The following is a 9,641-nucleotide window of genomic DNA, read 5'->3' as shown; positions in this document are numbered from 1 at the left end:
ACTGTTTATTGATTGTTCACTGTAGAAAATGGGTGCATACCACCTTCTCAGGGTGTATCAGAGATTAAATACCTTTTGCAGGATGGAATGTCTGAGAAAGGTCCCTTATGGCTAAACCCTCAGGCCCTCTAGATACCTCATTAGCATGGAGAAATCTGTTTGGGACTACAGGACCATAGGTCACCACGTTTTCTATGTGGGAAGTGTGACAGTGTTCCAGGACAAAAATCTAGTAGGGAGCAGGGAGGCACCTACCATCTCAGGTGGACACCTGGGTGCTGGGCTCTCAGACCCATTTGACCTTACCGAGTTTCCGGGCATGGTCCACTGTCCTAAAGAAAGGGGCTTAGTGTGAAAAGGCTAACAAAAAGGAAATTAAGGAGATAGGGGATAGAGGAAAAGGAGACAAGAAGAGGGAAACGGGGGAGGAGAGGAGAAAGGGAATAGAAGGAAAGATGAAGGAAGAAGGGGGAGGGGAAAGGAAAGAAAGGAAAGAGAAGGGAAAGGGAAGAAGAAAACAATATGGGGGAGGAAATTTCACTTCAGTACTATAGAATAAATTTAATGAGGGTAGAATTTTAATGTTTGCTTCTGAAGCACACAGAAGAAATTTAGAACCACACACACTAGCATGGCTTCTTCCCAAGGATGACATGAAAATTCATGAATCTTTCCTTACATTTAACTAAGCTACAAATAGATCAAGGCCTTCAACATAATAGCCAATACTCTGAAACTGCTAGAGGAAGCATGCAACACACAGGGAATGTAAGTCAGCACACAGAGCTGGCATAGGCTTGCTTTCTTTCTTCTTCTTTTCATTTTCCCCTTGGTTTTTCTTTCTTTCTTTCTTTCTTTTTTTTGACAGTCTCAAGTTTTTATTCAGTGGGTCTGTGTCTAGAAGAAGGTGTTGGGCCTCTTAGTGGTGAAGCGTGGCTTGTGCTGGCGCCGCAGCACACGGTGGGGCAGTGGGGACTTGATCTTGGAGTCCTGGAACTGCTTGACAGCTGGCTGGCGGCACTTGCCAGCTGCAATCTCTTCCACCTTCATGACCTGGATGGAGTGTGCGTGGGCACGGTGCCGGGCACCCATGTCACGGTAGCACTGTGTGACCGCGCCAGCAGTGGTCAGGTCCCGGTACTCTCGGTACATGTTGTGTGTGCCACTGCGGGAGTCATAATGCAGCCAGATGCCGAAGTTCTTCACACGGAGGGGTGACTTCTCAAACACCTGCCCGCAGTACACAATCTCCCCGGATGACTTCTTCATCTTCTTCAGCTGCGACACAAAGTACCAGAAGTGGGACTTGGCCAGCACATGGTTGGGTGCAAAGATTCGCATACGGTACAGTGGTGGTGTGTGACATTTGGGGGTTGGCAAGCAGCGCCCCACCACCTTGTATTCCCTAAGCGTACCCGACACCTTCATGGCACTGAGAACTTGTTCACCACCACTCACAAAAGGCTTCCCCTTGGTTTTTCAAGACAGAGTCTCTCTGTGTAGCATTGGCTGTCCTGAAACTCACCCAGTTAACCAGGCTGGCCTCAAACTCACAGAGATATGCCTGCCTCTGCCTCCCAAGTGTTGGGATTAAAGGCATGTACCACCACTATTACCAGCCAACTTTCTTTCTGAATAGGACCTCAGCAGTGCAGGGAATAAAAACCAAAAGTCAACACACAGGACCTCAAAAAACATAAAAACTTTTTACATCAAAGAACACTGTCCATCGACTAAAGAGGTAACCCACAGAACAGGAGAAAATCTTTGGCAGTTATTCATCTGCCAGGCACATATTTGTGAAAGGAATATATAAATAAAACCAAACATCAAGTAAACAAATGGCCCAATTTTGAAATGGGCTATTGAACTAAACAGAGACTTAAGAAATAAAAATGGCTAAGAAACACTTTTTTTTTAAAAAAAGTAATCAATATCTTTAGCTATCAGAGAAGTGAAAATTAAAACTACTTTAAGATTTTTAACTCCTCCCAGTCAGAATGATCATCATCAAGAATACAAGGGAAAATGCTCTGGTGTAGATATGATAAACAAGAACCACCTCTTGTAAGTATAAACTAGTGAAATTACTTTGGAAACAAGTCTGAAGCTTCTCCTGGGCATATATCCAAAGGACTCTCTGTATTATATTACAGAGATATCTGAACATCTATGGTCATTGCTGTCCTATCACAATAACAGGTGTGTTTGCAAGGGTTTCTGTCAAACTGGCACAAGTTATAGTCAACTGGGAAGAGAAATCTCAATAGACAAAATGGCTCTACCAGATTGTCTGTCGGCAAATCTTTCACGCATTGTCTTGATTAATGATTGATAGGAGTAGCCCCAGCCCACTATGGGTGGTGCCGCCCCTCAGTAGGTTATATAAAAAAGCAAACTGAGCCAGCAATGGAAGCAAGCTCATAAGCAGTATTCCTCTATGATTTTCGCTTCAGTTTCTGTCCCTAGTTCCAGTCTTGAGTTCCTACCCTGATTTTCTTCAAGATGTAGTATAACTGTAAGCATAAATAAACCCTTACCTCCCCAATTTGCTTTCAGTTATGGTATTTATCACAACAGAAACCCAATAAGGACATCAGAAAATGGAAGCAGCCTAAATGTCCATCAACTGGTGACTCGATTTTGAAAAAAAGAAAGAAAGAAAGAAAAAAGAAAGAAAAAGGAAGGAAGGAAGGAAGGAAGGAAGGAAGGAAGGAAGGAAGAAAAAAATGTGGTATACATACACAATGGAATTTTATTTAAGTATACAGAAAAATGAAAATTACAAGAAAATGGATAGAACTGGAGATCACAGATGATAGACAGACAGACAGATAGACAGACAGGCAGGCAGGCAGACAGACAGATCAGATCAGACAGAGCGAAATAGCCCAGGTCCAGAATGAGAAATACAGCATGCTCTCTCTCATATGCAGATCCTACCATGTATTCTTCAGTGATATTTGTTTAACCTAGAGTAACCTGGGAATCAGAAAACTAGTAAGGATATACTGAGAGGAATGTGACTGAAGGAAACAGAAAACATAGAATATCAGTAAAAGAGGGAAAAGAATGATGGCAGAAGGACTTAAAGAAGGGGGTAGGAGCAGAGTTAAACAAAATAAAGTATATAAAAAGGTCATATAAAAACTTACTATATTATAACCCAATTTAAAACTATAGATGGAAGATTGAAAACAATGCTGTTCATAGAAGCAGTGGGTTTCTAAACCAAATCTCCACTGCAGATACCTCTGTAAGAGTCAATAGTTAAGAGGCTTCAGAAGCCTCCCAAACAATTCAGGCTCTTGTCAGTACTTACGTTTGCCCATCATAACTAGTGGGTAAGACCTTATTGCTGAAGATAGCACATTTCAGTTGCAAGATACAGAGAAATCAAGCCAGTAGGTGCAATGCAGGCAGCAGTGGAAGAAAAGTCATCAATGGTTTCACCCGGCTGTGAACCCTAAGAACTGTCATAGGATGTGCCCACTGCTGTAATAGTGACATGACTGTTAATGAGCAAACCAACCACCCCCTGCTTAGAGTCAAAGCCCACTTCACAGATGAAATCTACATCTGGTACAGAGGCCCAGTCAACTCATGCCTATGAGTACATAGGCTCAAAGGATAACTACAACAATTGTCATAGCTTCAAACCATATTCTAAATATCTGTGTTTATACTCGTAGATAAATGCTACTCTCATCCTTAACTAGAGAAGTCACTCTCTAAATGAACAGTAGTAAAGACATATGTATCCCCTGCTGTGCTGGGGATAAGTCATTGAGGGCCTAGCCTTAAAGAAGAACCACCACACCTCAAAGGCTCAGAAGAGATGATAGGAAGAAGTTAAGGCAGAAGAGAAGGGCTATAAAATGCCATCTAGACACCACAGTCATTATGATCATGAACTCATACTTGTAGCTACTTACTCTAGACTTCTATATGACCAGACCTGTAAACAATCAATCATAAATGAAAAAGAGCTCACTTGGTCATACACTTACTCCTGAACTATTTGTTATTGATAGATTCTGGGACAAAGGAAGAGTTTTTCTTCATTTCTACATCCTCAGGTGACTCTACCAGGCTCCAATGGATAGCTCCAAAACTATTGTCATACAGCTACCCTGGCCAAGTTCACAGAAAAAAACAAAACAAATAACCCAAGAATTTAAGAAAGATTCACAAGGAAGAGAATGTAGACAGGTATAGGAAAGTGTTAAGAGGGGATGGAGGGATGATAATAATCACTATGCATTATATACATGAAATTGTCAGAGAAACATTAATAAAAAGAAATTATTAAAAAATAATATGATTTTAAATGCCATACTCAAAAAGATAATAAAGTAGGAGAAAATTTAAATAGGATATTGGAAAGTTAAGAAAACCAAGGATACACATTTATAAATCTCACATGTGGGCTATAGGACCTATATATAGGAAGGAAGCCATGCTACTAACAGTGTAACAGTGTCTCTCTCTGTAGTGCTTTCTGTCCTATAACTTACTTTGTAAACCAGGCTGGTCTGAGAGATCTGCTTGCCTCTGCCCCCACATGCTGAGTTAAAGGTATGCACCACCGCACACCTCTATTTTTAAAGATAGTTTTAAAGTCAATACTACTTCCTCAATATATGGTTGATAAAATATATCACTACAACCACTTATAGTCGTTTGATTCTTTTCAGAATTTGAAATTCAGCATGCATCTTCAGTAGATACAGAAAAATTCTGATTTTTCTTTGTATCACTTTCAATATATTGGGTTGTTTTTTATAAAAAAAAATCTTTCATTTAACTGAAGTTGTTCAATTTATTAATGAAAAAAAGGTTGAAATTTAAATCTCATATCTTCCCCCAAAAATACTCAGCATAAAATTTCTAATATGGAGACATACCCAAATAATTTTACTATACTTAAAAGATATATATTTTTAAAGTCCTATTTTTCTACTGAGTTTCTCATTTATAAGACCTTAAAATATGGAGGAAATAAAAAAATAAATGGCAATATTTGAAGGTTATCTTGACAGCTGAAACTTAGAAAAGGGAATAGAAAGAACCAACTCTATGGGACACTCATCATTACAATGTCTCCAAGAAAATATCCTCTAAGAGGAGAAATAAAATGACATTTATATTCTCAGAACCCTTCTTTACTGCTAAGACATAAAGGTACAAAAGTTCACCTAAAGAAGGTAGCCAATATTAGAAAAACAACTAAACTCTGATAATTATTTAATAGCTATGCCTTAATATAACTACAATGCTAGCCAAAATGCCATATAATTGCCATAATTAACTTACTTAATTTTTAAATATCCTTTAAAAATGCATTATTATCCTGATTTTAAGGATAAGGAAATGGACTCAGAGACTAAGTAGATTGCCAGAAGTCAATGGGAAGAAAAAGAAAACAAACAAAAAAAAGAAAAAAGAAGGAAGGAAGGAAGGGGGGAGAGAGAGAGAGCGAGAGAGAAGGGAGGAGGGAGGGAGAGAGGAGGGAGGGAGGGAGGGAGGAGAGAGAAAGAGAGAGAAGAAAGAAAGAAAGAAAGAAAGAAAGAAAGAAAGAAAGAAAGAAAGAAAGAGCGAGCGAGCCAAAAGGCAAACTTCATGGAATCCAAACTCCAAAGCCTTTGTCACAAGGTTTTTTTTGTTTTGTTTTGACTTTAAAGTTATTAATTAATTAATTTATTTATTTATTTAATGTATACGCATACACTGTAGCTGTCCTCGGACACACCAGAATAGGGCATTGGATCCCATTACAGATGTTTGTGACCAGCATGGGGTTGCTGGGAATTGAACTCAGGACCTCTGGAACAGCAGTCAGTGCTCTTAACGACTGAGCCATCTCCTCAACCCCCTTGCAAGAGGTTTTTAATAAGAATTGGAAAAAATTAAATTACCAATATAACCCCACAGAAATGAGCTTGGTGCAATTTATTCTGGATCTCACAACAAAAAGAATAAAACGATATGACCAAGCATCCTGGGTCAGAGTAGCCATGATAGTTTTATCTTTTCCACCAGTGTCTAACTGCTTACAGTCTTTTCACCTCTGTCCCAGCTTCCCACACTGACCTTGGCCCTGATGTTCAGCACTACTCTGACCCTGGGGGAAACCAGAGGAGGCCTGGGATTCTGCAGCTGGCCTTGGTACTTCTGTAGGTACCTGGAAGGATTATACATTTGTACTGGCAGTATATTGATGCACTCCCTTTAAAGTTAGAGGGACTCGAGGACCAGGTGCTGTATGTCTTGAAACTCGATGACAACATTGACCCAGAAAAGCCTTCAGTAAATTTTCCTTCTAGGAAGGACATGTGTTTGAAAACTTTGAACCAAGTGGAGATGATTATGGCCATGGAAGATGAATTTGGATTTGAAATTCTTGATAGAGATGCAGAGAAGTTAATGTGTCCACAAGAGACTCTAGATTATATTACGGGTAAGAAGGATGTATATGAATAAAATATCAGAGCTTTCTTCCTCACCAACAGGACTCCAAGAACACAGGATGGCACCATGTGAAACCTATTATGAAACTTTAAAAACAAAGAGTTGGATTTGTGGATTTGTCCAACCCAGAGCCTTGCACATGTTAGGCAAGAGCTATGCCGCTTAGATATACCTGGTGCCCAAGCAGGATGCGTTTTTTTCCTATTATTATCATCACTTACCTCTTTAATATCCTTTCCCAATCTAGTTACTGCCAATAGATATAAATATGAAACACAACGCACTGGAGAGTCTGTATAATGATCATTAGCTCTGCAATCATCTTCTCTCCACAAGGAGAGCCACTGGATACTCTTCCCAAGAGCTCATCTTAATAAGCTTCAGTCTTCCCAGCTCAGTTGCCTTGTAAACAGGCTGTTTTTCACACTGTCAAAACTGCAATGCTGATGGAGGCTTAGTCTTTCTACATTGTCAGTTAATCTGTATCCCCACTCCCAATTCCTTAACAAATAATGTGAGATAGCTAGCTTCCCTCTTAATGCACCTCTTATAAGTGACGGTGCATTCAACTATGTGGAAGCAGGCTTGTTTCTTCATGAGGATCAGGAGTCTGGGGATATCCATCTTGAATTCTGTCTCTGTATATGTTCTGCAATCCTTGAGGTTTGCGCTCATGTTTTGTTCCAATCGCATACAACTCTCCTGCAAAATGTCAACAACATGAACACAACATTCCATATAAGGTTTTTCTATGTAGGATGGAAAAAGAAGGGGCTACAAAGACACCTTGGTAGCTAAGTGTGCTGCTTGCTGCTTCTGCACAAGATCAGAGTTCACGTCCCAGAACCCACAATGGGAAGCTCACAACCTCCTGTAATTTCAGCTTTAACTACAGCACGTTCTTCTGGCCTACGCCAGCATATACACACATGAGCACACAGGCACACACACACAAATAAGTAAAATAATTCAATTAATTAAATTTTTAAAAGAATGAGAGAAAAGAATACTAGATAATTTGTTCAGATATTATACTTTATAAATCACATGAAAAACCTGCAAATATTTATTTGGATACCATATTACATTTTATATATTACCACATATGTAGTATATTACCACACATATACACATATATAGAATATATTTCATATGCAAAGATAATAAAGGCAGAGATATTAAGCTTGACATTTTCTACCTGTTATTCCTAAACTCACACTTTAACATTTATCACTGTTAAAAGACTATTTCTGCTAGACTTCCCCTCTATTTTATTACAGCCTATAATGGCTTCATATATTCTGAATCACATAACCAACAGATAAATTTTAACCTAATAATGAACAAGTAGAAATCTGGCCATTGTAAGGGCAGAATCCTAGCAGTCTCATGAAGAGCATCAGATATATCATAAGTTTCAAGCAACATATAGAGAATCAAAGGAAAGGAAGAAAGGAAGGATGGAAGGAAAGCAGGAAGGCAGGGAGGGAGGGAGGGAGGGAGGGAGGGAGGAAGGAAGGAAGGAAGGAAGGAAGGAAGGAAGGAAGGAAGGAAGGCAGGCAATAAATATTGACAGGTATCTATTAGGACCTAATCTAGATTCTGTATTTACAGTGTTTAGCAGACAAATATCCCTGCTCCCACAGAGCTAACATAGATTTTAGTGAGATGATGCTAAATTAATTTCAGATGAAAATAAAGTACTATAAAGAAAATAACTGTGTCAAACTGTCTAAGGGGGAAATAGTGTAGGAGGCATCATTTGAACATAAAGTAGACCTCAAAGCAAAGTAATCTATGTGGAGAAAGATGAATAAAAAAGCAAGTTAGAGCATAGGGTCCTGAAGAAAGAAGAAACAAAAATAGAAAAGACACAGCATAACTCTGAGCTGAAAGGTCAACATGTATAATGTAGTGAGAAAGAGAGGTACAAAATGAGATCAAGGTAAATGGACATCAAATCTCAAAGACAAAAAGAAAATGGAGTCTGCCATCCATCTAGTATAGTGGAGAAAATTACAGTATGCTAAAAAAAAAGAACCACTGCTCTGATTTATATTTTAAAACTCCAGGCTGATGTTGTATACAATAGATTTTGCAATGAAAAAGAAAGAGTAAGGGAGACTTTGCCATGGTATATCTTGGATGATGGTGACATAGACTAAGTAGATGGCATGGACTTTATAGAAACTGGGGATATTTTTAGGTGAAAGATAACAGGACTTGGTAGTAGACTATATATAAAAGTTGAGGAGGAAAGGAATACAGGGTAATGCCTAACCAATATCAAAGATGATAAACTTTATATGTCTACTTATTTGGTAGTTATGAGTATAGTATAGTTTGATGAAAGAGAAATCAGAAGTACTTTTTTGGTTACATTACATTTCGTACCTACAAACATGTCAAAATGTCAGGCATGTAGACGGATAGTATACACACTGCCACATTCAATAGTCATTTCAATTTCTTGATGTCATAGCAGCATTTAGCATAATTAGCTTTCTTTTTGCTTTTGTGGTACCATTTTCTGCTGGATCCTCTTATTTTACTGACACCACCTTGGTTTGCTTGGTGGGCTCTGCTTTCTCAGCACTCCATCAACCATGTACCAAACCCAGGTCCAAGCAGGGTAAGAAGATGGGATCACCTGGGCTTGTTAGCTTCCAGTTCTAGCCAAGAAAAACATGAGTTTCGCATTTGGAGAGAAAACCTACATCAAAGGAATAGACAAAGAGTGATAGAGAAGGATACTTGGTGCCCTCTTCTGGCCTCTGGTCATATGCACATATGTGTATACATTAATTACCAATTAGTTAAACGTTATTAAAAGATGCTCTAGCCATGAATAGTCAAAAACAGATTGGGCTAATCTGGAAACAACAGAGAGATATTCTGATGATATTTTTAAAGATAAAAGCAGAATAAAAAGTATTTGTGAGATATTAATTTGTCATAAAAAATTGGTGAGATTTTTGTGACTACAAAGAGTTAAAGAATAAATTACGATTAAATGCAATTAGAAGAAATTTTGGCTTACTTGAAGTCTTTTGTATACTCATAAAAGTTTCCTTGGTAAAAACCAAGAAACATATAGAGTCTACTGAGTCTAGCACACAGAAAAAAAATAGAAGACTTTCATTTAATTCCTGTTGTAGTATAGTAAAACA

At 38.6% G+C, this 9,641-nt stretch overlaps 1 pseudogene; it reads right to left on the bottom strand.

Moving 5' to 3' along the window:
* Positions 1 to 897: 897 nt before the first annotated feature.
* LOC114636811 lies at positions 898 to 1,428 on the bottom strand (annotated as a pseudogene).
* Between the last annotated feature and the right edge of the window lie 8,213 nt (positions 1,429 to 9,641).

Source organism: Grammomys surdaster, unplaced genomic scaffold, assembly GCF_004785775.1.
Source record: "Grammomys surdaster isolate TR1022 unplaced genomic scaffold, NIH_TR_1.0 124938, whole genome shotgun sequence".
Lineage (NCBI taxonomy): Eukaryota > Metazoa > Chordata > Mammalia > Rodentia > Muridae > Grammomys > Grammomys surdaster.
The sequence above is the reverse complement of the archived record's forward strand: the minus strand, read 5'-3'. Positions and strand labels throughout refer to the sequence as shown.